The 12,024-nt window shown below is 48.5% G+C and overlaps 1 long non-coding RNA gene across 1 annotated transcript in view; it reads right to left on the reverse strand.

The window, feature by feature from the left end:
* LOC144827024 (uncharacterized) overlaps window positions 1-11,633 on the reverse strand; it is a 139,132-nt gene extending 127,499 nt beyond the window's left edge. Inside the window, exon 1 of the long non-coding RNA XR_013609982.1 lies at window positions 11,575-11,633. This is a non-coding gene — a long non-coding RNA (uncharacterized LOC144827024). The remainder of the gene's footprint in view (window positions 1-11,574) is intronic.
* Between the last annotated feature and the right edge of the window lie 391 nt (window positions 11,634-12,024).

The following is a 12,024-nucleotide window of genomic DNA, read 5'->3' on the forward strand; positions in this document are numbered from 1 at the left end:
GGACCAACTTCCTTAGTTGTTACGGGATATGACCATACCATACACTCTTAAGTGCATTATAATCCTTGCGGTTATTTGCTAACTCTGGTTTGGCTTTATCAAAACATGTTGTGTAAGGTGTCATACGCTTTGGAATACTACCCCCTCGCCAGTCCTGGCGACAGGGGTAGCATTCCACCCTTCTAGAGGGAGAAGACATGTTACTTTAACTAAACGCGGTTAAACCTAACCAAAGCCCCAGCATCACAAAATGGACGCTGCTGCCACAGACACGAAACTCCGGCACGGGAGGCCTGGACAATAGATATCCTGTCAAAGGGGCGTGTTACACCACCCCAGACAGGAGATAGTGGATTGTAGCAGGGAGGGTTGAATGAAACTAGACACTGCCTGGGGAGCACAAGGCTTCCCATGCATAGTCCAGTTCAAACCGGTGCTGGGACACACCAGTCCCAGGTCTGGCGCGAAACTGGACAAAGGGAAAGGGGTGTAAACACCCCCTTCCCTGGTTCCACCCATAGGAGGGACCTAGCAGGTAATCCAGCCCCTTGATTTGGAATAAAGGTAGGAGCTGTGCCCAGGAGCATCAGATTATCCTGACTGAAACTTTGAAGCGAAACTCTGGATCCTTCGACATCCCACTCGACGTGGAAGACTGAACAATCTCCCTTGTGGTCAAGGAGTGACCACCCTGTGCAAACAGGCACCATACAGCACCAAACGGTTTGCTTTGTTGCAGTTCCCGCCGGAACTCGAGCGACAGAGATCGACAAGACCCAGCTTCCCTGACTTCTAACAGCCCGATCCACAGTCCCAGCGAATCTGAGACCCGTGGAGGCGACGTGAAGCGTGGAGCCGGCCATCTAGGAAAGACTGTCTAGTGCTGACCGTGCAGCTTCTGAGGCACCCTCGAAGCTGTGCATTGGGGTTTGAGAAGCTCCATCCCCGAGCAGCTTGTGCACCGAAGATCTCCCCTCCACACTCATCGAGTGCTGCGTAGGGCCCTTTTGCATTTTCCTGCTTGACGCGTTGGTCCGGTCGCTTGCCTGCTGGCTAGTGGCCCCAGAACCGACGAACCTTGAAATCTAACTTGCCAGTCTGGTTGCTCGAGGCTTGCCCTCGCTCCCCTAAAAAGGAGCCATCGCTCTGACCTTGCTGGTCCGAGTAAGGAGCGATCTTCCAATCCTGTGTGGGTTGTACTTGCCAAGGCTTGTTACCTCCGATCCGGAAGCCGACACCGCCGACAGCGAGAGCCTTTGTGGGACAGCTCGTGCTCTACTCCTGGTCATCGTCGATGCCCCAGAGTCCACGTGGCAGCGGAGACAAGCTTCACGACAACCATCTGATTGCGCCCGACATTGCCTGGTTTCCTTCCTGGTTTCATCCTGGTCACTGGCTAGTGACCCAGACTCTGTCCCCTCTGCTTTCAGGTACTCTACATCTTCGATCCACCCTTGGATCCAACCGGACTCTTCCCTCCTGGCCGCCTGCAGCATCTTCATCTCCAGGCTCCATAGATCTACTCGATGAAACCTGACACACTTTGGCACCTATGCACCCGCTTCCTGTGGGTGAGGTAACGAACTAACAACGGTGCTCCTGTATTGGTTTACACCTCTAGTGTCCTAGTTTTAAGTGTGGTAGTTCTAGTCCAGTCGGAAGATTTCCAAAAAAGTACCTCAATAACTTTTACGCGCCATTGACTTTGCATTGGCGTATGCTTGTGCTTTAGACACTGCACCCGTGTCCCGCGGGCCTCTCCCGACTTCATCACTGCTAGTCCCGAGTAGTCCCAGCGATTCACAACGCCCTAGGCCTTACCATTGTTCGAGAGGTGGGACTTATACCACTATTTTAGTATAAGGTTTGAGTGGCCACCGGGCCTATCCAAAATTGTGTAACTTTTGAATGTTTAACTATGCTTTTGTTTAAACGCTTGTGCTTCTACACTCAAAGAGTGCAGGGGATTATTCTAGTAATAAATACATATATTTTTATAATATATAACTTGTGTGGTGTCCTTTCATTTGATATTACAGGATTGCATATGGTATAACAACTGGCTTCACATGGCCTCTTGAGTTTAGCCTAAGACTGCTTAGTCCATGCTACCCCTAGGATAGCTTGTCTATAAGGTTGACTTTACAACCACCACCATAAGGGATTGTTTGAACTGATATAAGGTGCCCACAGAACTGTGGACATCATACATCAGGCCAACTTCTCACATTGGTGTGCAGCGGGGGGGATTTGAGCTTGCTGTTCTACCATTGCAATCTTTATATCATTTGAAAGATCACATTAAGTACTATAGGTACATATAAACAAAAGCTTAGCATACTTAAGTTCTACTGAACTTAGTAGCTGTAGACTAAAGGGAGTAGCACACCCTGACTACAGCTCACTAGCAAGGTTCTAGTAGGAAAACAAATAGTGTAGGTAAGTGCACCACTTACACCTCACTAGTCATGCCTGGAACAGGTGAAGCTTCCAGCTCTCTACCTGTAGGTGACCAGCCAAAGGCACCATCCAGTTATGCAAAACTCAGCCACAAGGACTTGAGTGCCTTATGCACTTTAAGGGGGCTGAAAAGGGGTCACAACCCCACAATCCCTAGCCTTATAGCAATCTTAGAGAAAGCTGACCTAGAGAAGGAAGCTACAGCAGCCCCTTCAGGTAAGGTAGGAGAGTGAACCCCCCCTGATGACATAGATGTCCCAGAAGTTGATCCTGAAGAGGTAGACGTAGAAGGGGATGGAGATGAGTCAGATGACCAAGGGGAGGATGGTCAGGTTCAAGTCAGAGTACTGAACCAGGCCAACTTAAGCCTACATGGGAATGGAGAAGGGCACCACCTTTCCAGGCCCAACAGTAGACTTAACCCTGGCAATAGAAGGATTAGATCTCCCTCCAGAGACTCTAATTACTCTAATGCCTCAAGGGGATCTCAAAGGGGAATGACTTCCCCCCAGAGAAGAGAACATGAGCTTAGGATAAGAGCTGTCCAACTCCAGATAGAGAAGGAAGAGGTAGCCCTGGCTCAAGCTAAACTTGCTTTAGCAAGAGAGCAACAATTAAGTGGTTTAGATACCACTGTTGGCAGCAACATTATCCCTAGAGATAAAGACAGGTCCTATGATCATAGAAACCTGAGCAAGATTGTGCCCCCCTACAGAGATGGGGATGACATCCACAAGTGGATAACTGCTCTTGAGAGAGCCTGCATGGTACAGCAGGTTCCTCAAGACCAGTGGGTTGCAATCGTATGGCTCTCCTTTTCTGAGAAAGGGAGAGATAGGCTCCTCACTGTTAGACAGGAGGATGCAAAGAACTACACCGTCCTGAAGAGTGCTCTAATTGATGGGTTTGGCTTAACCACTGAACAGTACAGGTTAATGTTCAGAGACACCCAGAAGACACAGGCTCAGGACTGGACTGATTTTGTAGATTGTGCTACTAAGGCTCTGGCAGGTTGGTTGCATGGCAGCAAAGTACATGACTATACAGGATTTTATAATTTGATTATGAGGGAGCAGATACTTAGTAATTGTCAAAACCAGCTTTTACACCAGCACATGGTGGACTCAGATCTGACCTCTCCACAAGAATTGGGTAAGACGGCAGACAAATGAGTCAGAACCAGAATTAGGCCTAGAAATCAGGGTAATGACCAGAAGAAGGAGTCTACCAAACCTCAGGAAAAGGGTTGGGATAAATCTAAAGACAAGACTTCCCCAGGGCCCCAAAACTCCAAGGATGGGGGGGTCCCAAGACACTTTCCTCTACCCAGAAAAAGCCTTATTGTCATACTTGTAAAAAGCCTGGCCATTGGAAGACTGACAGCAGTTGCCCTAAGGCCAACAATAAGGAGAATATTCCTCCAGGTAATACTCCAACACCTCCTGGTACTACTAGTAGTAATCCCCAGCGGTGGGAGTGCCCCCAAGAAATTGGTTGGGTATACTTGGGGAACTCAGGAGGATTCTGGCCTAACCAGGTCCCCTACCATAGATACTCTTGTCTGTGAAAATGGCATGGGGTTTTCCAACTTCACTGCTTGTCCCAACACTTTGGACAAGTACATACAGGAGCCCCTCATCAATGTTCTGAAAGTTGAGGCCTATAGAGGCACAGGGGCTAGCATCACTATGGTGACTGAGAGCCTAGTCCCCTCAAGGCAACTTCTACCTGGCGCCACATACCAGGTGACCAACATTGATGGAGTGCAGAAAGATCAACCCATGGCAGTGGTAAATCTCAGCTGGGGAGGTGTCACTGGCCCCAAGAGAGTGGCAGTGTCATCAAACTTGCCTGTAGATTGTCTACTGGGGAATGATCTAGAAATCTCAGCCTGGGCTGAGGTTGAGCAGGAAACCCATTCTAAAATGGTAAATCTCCATAGAAAGGTTAGTGGGGCTGTGTTGGCCACAGCCACAATCCAAGATGTCCCCCCTGAACAGGTCAGGAGGGCTGTGCCAGTCTCAGCCCAATCTCAAGCAGATTCCTTCCCTGAACAGGTTAGCAGGGCTGTGATGGTAACAGCCCATACCCAAACTGAGTCCCTTCCTGAAAAGGTTGGTGGGGCTGTGATGGCCACAGCCCAAACTCAAACTGATTCATGTGTTGTGAAGCCTGAAACAATGGATCACTCCACACAGAGAGCATTGAGGAGGAGGAGAAATCTCCCTCCCACCAGACTTTAGGAAAGGATCAGCCTCTTCAGGGAACTGATCTTACCCCTGGTAAAGAAACTGTCCAAGAGGTGGTTAGTCCTAGCCTGACAGAGCCCCTTATGTGAGTGGACCCTTCCCAGGTAGGACCCAGTCTGGAGCAGGTAACCTGCCCTCTCTACCCTGCCTCAGTCAGCCCAGGGCTGTAGAGGTCAGGGAGGCCAGTGGTGGACCCAAAAGGGCCCCCTGTCCAAAAGAACCACCCCATCAGCAGATTAGGGGCACCAAAGCTAGCAGCCCTAGCAAGGTGAAAAAGTTAAAAACTCCTGAGGGAACTCCCTTAAACTTGGTTAGGAGCCTCCCCCAGATGGATTCTGTAGGGCACAGCCAAACCTGGGACCCAAAGGCCCCAAACCTGAACTGTCCCTCCAGTAAACCAACAAAAGGGACCCAGCCTCCAGCTTTAGGTAGCCAGAGGTTGACCCTGAGAGCACAGTGCAACTCAGTCATGGAAAGAAAGGCATCCATGGCGGATAGTGATTGGAGGAAGCTGAGCCCTACATTAGTGGAGCCTCACTTCAATACTCCATTCCCACACCAGCCTTTTACTTTGCCAAAACACACCACAGGTAGAGATTCCTTATGGTGGAGACCCTCTGATACCCCTAGGGTGAGGGATTGCTTAGTGGACCATGAGACAGGAGGTAACCATGCTAGTGCAGGTACTTCCTTATATGGCCACTTAGGCAATGTAGGCTTACCTGGTTAAGGATAGCCTTAACTCCTTTCGTTTGGGGGGGGGGGGGGGGTTATGTAGGAAGGTGAATACCTGACTATGGTTACCCCAGATTTTTTGCCTAGTGTTTAGCTGGTTTTCGACTTAGTTGGCCTGGGACCCTGCTAATCAGGGCCCCAGACTATCTGCTCTCTCTGTAAAATGGATTCCATGTACTTTAGGTACATACCCAATTGGACATTGTTTCACCTTATCAGCCCCTGTACAGTGCACTATAGGTGCCCAGGGCAAAGGTGTATCCAAGGCCTACCATATATCTACCCCTAGAACTGGACACATATACACCTGTAAGTCACTCCTATGGCAGGCCTTAACAATCCTGGAGGCAGAGTGCTTGGTTTTATGCGAGATGGTGCTCTAGCATGAGCTCAGCCTGTCTGCAGCTGTCGGGACCAACTCCCTTAGCTGTTCCGGGATATTGCCATACCATACACTCTTAAGTGCATTATAATTCTCGCGGTTATTTGCTAACTCTGGTTTGGCTTTATCAAAACATGTCGTGTAAGGTGTCATACGCTTTGGAATACTACCCCCTCGCCAGTCCTGGCGACAGGGGTAGCATTCCACCCTTCTAGAGGGAGAAGACATGTTACTTTAACTATACGCGGTTAAACCTAACCAAAGCCACAGCATCACAAAATGGACGCTGCTGCCACAGACACGAGTCTGGCCTCCTGCTGCTGACCGAAACTCCGGCAGGGGAGGCCTGGACAATAGATATCCTGTTAAAGGGGAGTTTTACACCACCCCAGACAGGAGATAGTGGATTGTAGCAGGGAGGGTTGAATGAAATTAGACACTGCCTGGGGAGCAGAAGGCTTCCCATGCATAGTCCAGTTCAAACCGGTGCTGGGACACTCCAGTCCCAGCTCTGGCGCGAAACTGGACAAAGGGACAGGGGTGTAACCACCCCCTTCCCTGGTTCTACCCATAGGAGGGACCTAGCAGGTAATCCAGCCCCTTGATTTGGAATAAAGGTAGGAGCATCAGATTATCCTGACTGAAACTTTGAAACGAAACTCTGGACCCTTCAACATCCCACTCGACGGAGAAGACTGAAGAAACTCCCTTGTGGTCAAGGAGTGACCACCCTGTGCAAACAGGCATCATCCAGTGCCAAACGGTTTGCTTTGTTGCACTTCCCGCCGGAACTCGAGCGACAGAGATCGACAAGACCCAGCTTCCCTGACTTCTAACAGCCCGATCCACAGTCCCAGCGAATCTGAGACCCGTGGAGGCGACGTGAAGCGTGAAGCCGGCCATCTTGGAAAGACTGCGAAGTGCTGACCGTGCAGCTTCTGAGGCACCCTCAAAGCTGTGCATTGGGGTTTGAGAAGCCCCGAGCAGCTTGTGCACGAAGATCTCCCCTCCACACTCATCCAGTGCTGCGTAGGGCCCTTTTGCATTTTCCTGCTTGACGAGTTGGTTCGGTCGCTTGCCTGCTGGCTAGTGGCCCCAGAACCGACGAACCTTGAAATCTAACTTGCCAGTCTGGTTGCTCGAGGCTTGCCCTCGCTCCCCTAAAAAGGAGCCATCGCTCTGCCTTGCTGTCCGAGTAAGAAGCGATCTTCCAATCCTGCGTGGGTTGCACTTGCCAAGGCTTGTTACCTACGATCCGGAAGCTGACAGCAAGAGCCTTCGTGGGACAGCTCGTGCTCCACTCCTGGTCATCGTCGATGCCTCAGAGTCCACGTGGCAGCGGAGACAAGCTTCACAACAACCACCTGATTGCGCCCGACATTGCCTGGTTCCTTCCTGGTTCCATCCTGGTCACTGGCTAGTGACCCAGACTCTGTCCCCTCTGCTTTCAGGTACTCTACATCTTCGATCCACCCTTGGATCCAACCGGACTCTTCCCTCCTGGCTGCCTGCAGCATCTTCATCTCCGGGCTCCATAAATCTACACGACGAAACCCGACACTTTGGCACCTATGCACCCGCTTCCTGTGGGTGAGGTAACAAACTAACAACGGTGCTCCTGTAGTGGTTTACACCTCTAGTGTCCTAGTTTTAAGTGTGGTAGTTCTAGTCCAGTCGGAAGATTTCCAAAACAGTAACTCGATAACTGTTACGCGCCATTGACTTTGCATTGGCATATGCTTGTGTTTTAGGCACTGCACCTGTGTCCCGCGGGTCTCTCCCGACTTCATCACTGCTAGTCCCGAGTAGTCCCAGTGATTCACAACGCCCTAGGCCTTACCATTGTTCGAGAGGTGGTACTTATACCACTATTTTAGTATATGGTTTGAGTGGCCACCGGGCCTATCCAAAATTGTGCAACTTTTGAATGTTTAACTGTGCTTTTGTTTAAACGCTTGTGCTTCTACACTCATAAAGAGTGCAGGATATTATTCTAGTAATAAATACATATATTTTTATGATATATAACTTGTGTGGTGTCCGTTCATTTGATATTACAGGATTACATATGGTAAAACAGCTGGCTTCACATGCCCTCTTGAGTTTAGCCTAAGACTGCTTAGTCCATGCTACCCCTAGGATAGCTTGTCTATAAGGTTGACTTTACAACCACCACCATAAGGGATTGTTTGGACTGATACAAGGTGCCCACAGAACTGTGGACATCATACATCAGGCCAACTTCTCACAAGGTAGTGCAAATCTTTCAAACGGGTCATAAGTGTGTTACAGACAACAATCACATATGTGCCCATTGTAAGTGAAAGAGTATACTTAGCTGCTGAAAAGCCAAAGAAAAGATAAAGTGTTTAGAGGTGAGATCAGAGTGTGAGGGGGCGTTGCGATGGTCAGGAGATGCCAGGAAGTACATGTAGGCAGAAAGGACAGACAATGATAAAGAAGTGGGGGGTGACATGTTGGATGCATAATTTCATAAATACATAGGGGGGGATAAACGGCACAAGTGTATAGCAGTGAGAGTCAGTAAATGTAAGTAGTGTGAAAGGAAGAGGAGGGGCAACAATCATAATTGGCTCTCGCCACATACCTTGCTAATGTTAAATTCTGCGACATGTTCTTACTTGAAGCATTTTCAAATTGTAATGACTCCGACAATTACTTAACTCGTACTGCTAACTAAAAAACTGGCAAAGCCAATAGGTCCGCCTTGTTTTAAATGGGGTTATTGTGCCACATCTTCATGCAATACCACAGAGAGGCGCCCAAAAAGTGTAACGCACCGACTATTTCACGTGTTTTAAGCACACATAGGCCAAGCCTCTCGGAAAGACAAGCCTGTGGAGAAAGGAGTGAGTGGGTAAGGTTTGCTGACATGTTCCTTCATGGTTTAAGGCACTTCTCTTAACGAAACATAATGCGCTGGGTGACACGACACAAATAGAAACCAAGGCAGCATAACTTCTTGATTTACGTCCCGCACAGTTCATGACTTTAAACTGACAAAGCCCATTCACGTACAGTCTACTAAAGATCACATGGTGTTTGTTTCCTTGTCCGCAGAGCAGTAAGATCCGACCGGTGTCAGGAGGCACGCATGCTGGGATGGATTGCCGTTCCCCTGCTGTGTTTTTTTTCGCATTCCTTTTCTTAGCTGCACCATGGGTTTTCGGGCGGGTGGGGCCTCCCACGCTCTGCCCCAGGCCGGATCCCAGTGAAAGAACAAGTGTGTTCGTATTACGACCGACTCCTGAGTCATGCTGTGAGCTACGCACTGGCACTAGTGATGTCGCGATGTGCAGCCGGAAGTTCGGGTGCGTTACGACTGTCGTGGGGCAGGACTTCCGTTTTCTATGGGAAGCCCGCACCCACGGAGTGACTGGGCCAGAGAAGCAGTACTGACGCCCGAGGGAGAGCCCCGCGATGGCTGCAGAAGTCAGAAGTTGTTGCGGCTGCCAATGCGGTGAGTGGGGCGGGGGGGGGGGCAATGTGCGTGTGTGTATGTGTGCGCGTGTGTGTGTATGTATGTGTGCGCGTGTGTATGTGCACGCGTGTGTGTTCAAGGAAGGAGTTTGCTGTGTGTGTGCGTGCGCCGTTAGTGCATGCTAGCTAAGCGAAAGCGGGCTGTGTGTGTATGTGTAAGCGCGTCTTTGCAAGCGCGACTCTTTAGAAGCGCGTCCACATACCACAATCTGCGCGTGCCCCGGTCTGTCTCCCTTAGGAGGCATTTCAACTGCAATAGGTTTTGCTGCCGAGACCTAAAAAGTGGGTAGAGTGGTTTTCAGAGTGTCGACAAAGGCCGATGTGTTTAAGGATTTCCAATTTCTGGTTACAGCCACCCCCCCCCCCCCCCCCCCCCCCGCCCGGGGCAGAGGCTTAGTATAGCCATTGACAGTGGCTGTAAACTGGATGAAGTGGTGGTCAGACCAGATGCAAGGCGTGATGGAAGGAGACGATAGTGAAAGATTGTGTGACCATACTTGGTCCAGAATATGTCCTTTTTCGTGAGTGGGGGAGTGTATATGTTGGACCAGGTTCAGGTTCAGGAGGAGCTCCGAAAGTTCGACCGCCTGAGGGCCGCCTGCGGTGTTGTTGAACCAATAGTTCAGGTCCCCAATTAGGAGAACTTTAGCAAAGTTTACCACTAAGGAGGCCATCTGCTCACCCAAGGATGTAGGAAATGTGGCCATAGCTTGAGGGGGGCTATAGACCAACACAAGTGCCAGCGAGCCTGTGTCAGTGTCGAGTTTGGTCCCAGTCTCCAGCTGGTTCTCAGAGCAGTTTGAGAATGGCATCTGGGCACCTTTAGCACCACAACCAAACGTCCAGGACTAGTAGGACACTTCTTAGGGGTTTAGGACTCACTCAGGCTGGTTACAGGTCTGGGTTCAAGATGGTGGGAGCCTTTTATGTCCCTGTGGCTCTGATCGGGAGTCCAGCAAACCACCCCTTTGAATCACTTCCCGTCGCTCTTTTGTGCGACTGTTGTAAGAATTCACAAAGTGTAACTTTCAGCTACACCCAGTCTTATCACTCAAGACAGGCTGCAGGCACGAATAACTAAGGGCAGGAAAATGACAACTTTCTAAAAGCCTTTAGCAAAGTGGAGTAAGGCCCAAACAGGACGAACACCAGATAGGGCTGTGATCAATTAAACACAAGAGTGGGGGCCCCGGATTCATAACAATGTATGCCTTTTCTTTGTAGCACTGATCACAATAAGACAAACTGTATATGATGTGGTTATTTATTAAACCATTTTCGTGATATCTGATTTTTTCTTTCATGTATGTACGTTCAAAAAATTGAGCAGAAACACTCCTACTTTCTTCCAAAAAGACACGTATAAAATTATTCATACATTGACAAAACGTTTGCAAATATTTACAACATTTATCACAAGAAAACAAACATCAATATAATCCATCAACCAATGCTTCACAATTGATCATTGCAAAGCGTTTCTTTGCAAGTGCAATTCAAGTGCAAAAGCTGGAAAAAACATTGTGTACAAATAACAGACAATTTCACTTCACAGTTCCTCAGCGCGAAAACCAATATACATGTAAATACAAATGCCTATTAGTGCAACTGCCGACGCATTTCAAGCCCCAGGGAACCTCCAGGGGCTTTCTGAATAATGCGCACATTGGTTTTATGTATAAAGATAAACACAGCAATAAATCACTAAATGTTCAAAATCCTTTTCTCAACGCTACTCCGTCTCCTCCAATTAATTTATTAAAAAGGAAACTCTACCGGATGGAAGAAATTCACTCCATCAAGGTTGCACCCGTCTGGTGGGGAATGGAAATCCCGGGCTGGGCCTATTTGGACAAAAAACGAAGTTTATGCTTCCCAGCAGGAACCTTTTCACTACGTAGACGTGAACACACGACCTACGGTACCTCCTACCACAGCTGTGGGAACGATAAGTCTTTGCCGTATTCTGATCACACCAGCTCGATCTGAAAATACACGGAGAGTATTCCAGCAAACTCTCCTTACTTGCCCAGCACCTCACTTGATTAAAAACCAAACGACTTCAAGGCCACATACCTTTCTTCCTGAAGGAGGCCGCTCTATCATGCACCTTCGACTTAGTTCGAAGTCGGAAATAATGCAGGGCGCGCGCTGCAAGAAAATGCCGAAACCGCTAATGAATGACCTTGCAGACCCTCGCCTGATAGAACAAATACAGAACAGCTTGATATTATAAATGGAACATACTTTTACCGGTACTTCTTATCGCAGTTAGTCCAGTGGTCGAAGTGGGAAAAAAAGTAGGGGAACTGTGGGTGGAGAATCAGGGGGCGGGAATAACCGAAGATTGAATCAGTGGGCGGAGTCAGGGGCGGCGTGGCTAGAAAGAGCAAAACATACACATTTTTAGTACGTTTAGTATTTCACTGACCAGTTACAGCTTATAACGTTATTTAATTAAAACAATGGATAAACATGTTTATTTGAGGTTTAATTCAGGAAAAAGCAAACACTCATAAGGAATACAGGTTTATGTAAAGCGTGTGAAATATAAGCTGGAACAACATTCAATTCAAAAGACTTTATTTCGGTTTTACAAAAACCATAAAAGTACAACATGTTACCTTAATGCTTTTACTCTCATTGTTCAGATATCCATGATTATTTTTTGTCTCAAACATTGAGGTCATGAATACA

This window comes from Lissotriton helveticus, chromosome 4_1, assembly GCF_964261635.1.
Source record: "Lissotriton helveticus chromosome 4_1, aLisHel1.1, whole genome shotgun sequence".
NCBI classification, from domain to species: Eukaryota; Metazoa; Chordata; class Amphibia; order Caudata; family Salamandridae; genus Lissotriton; species Lissotriton helveticus.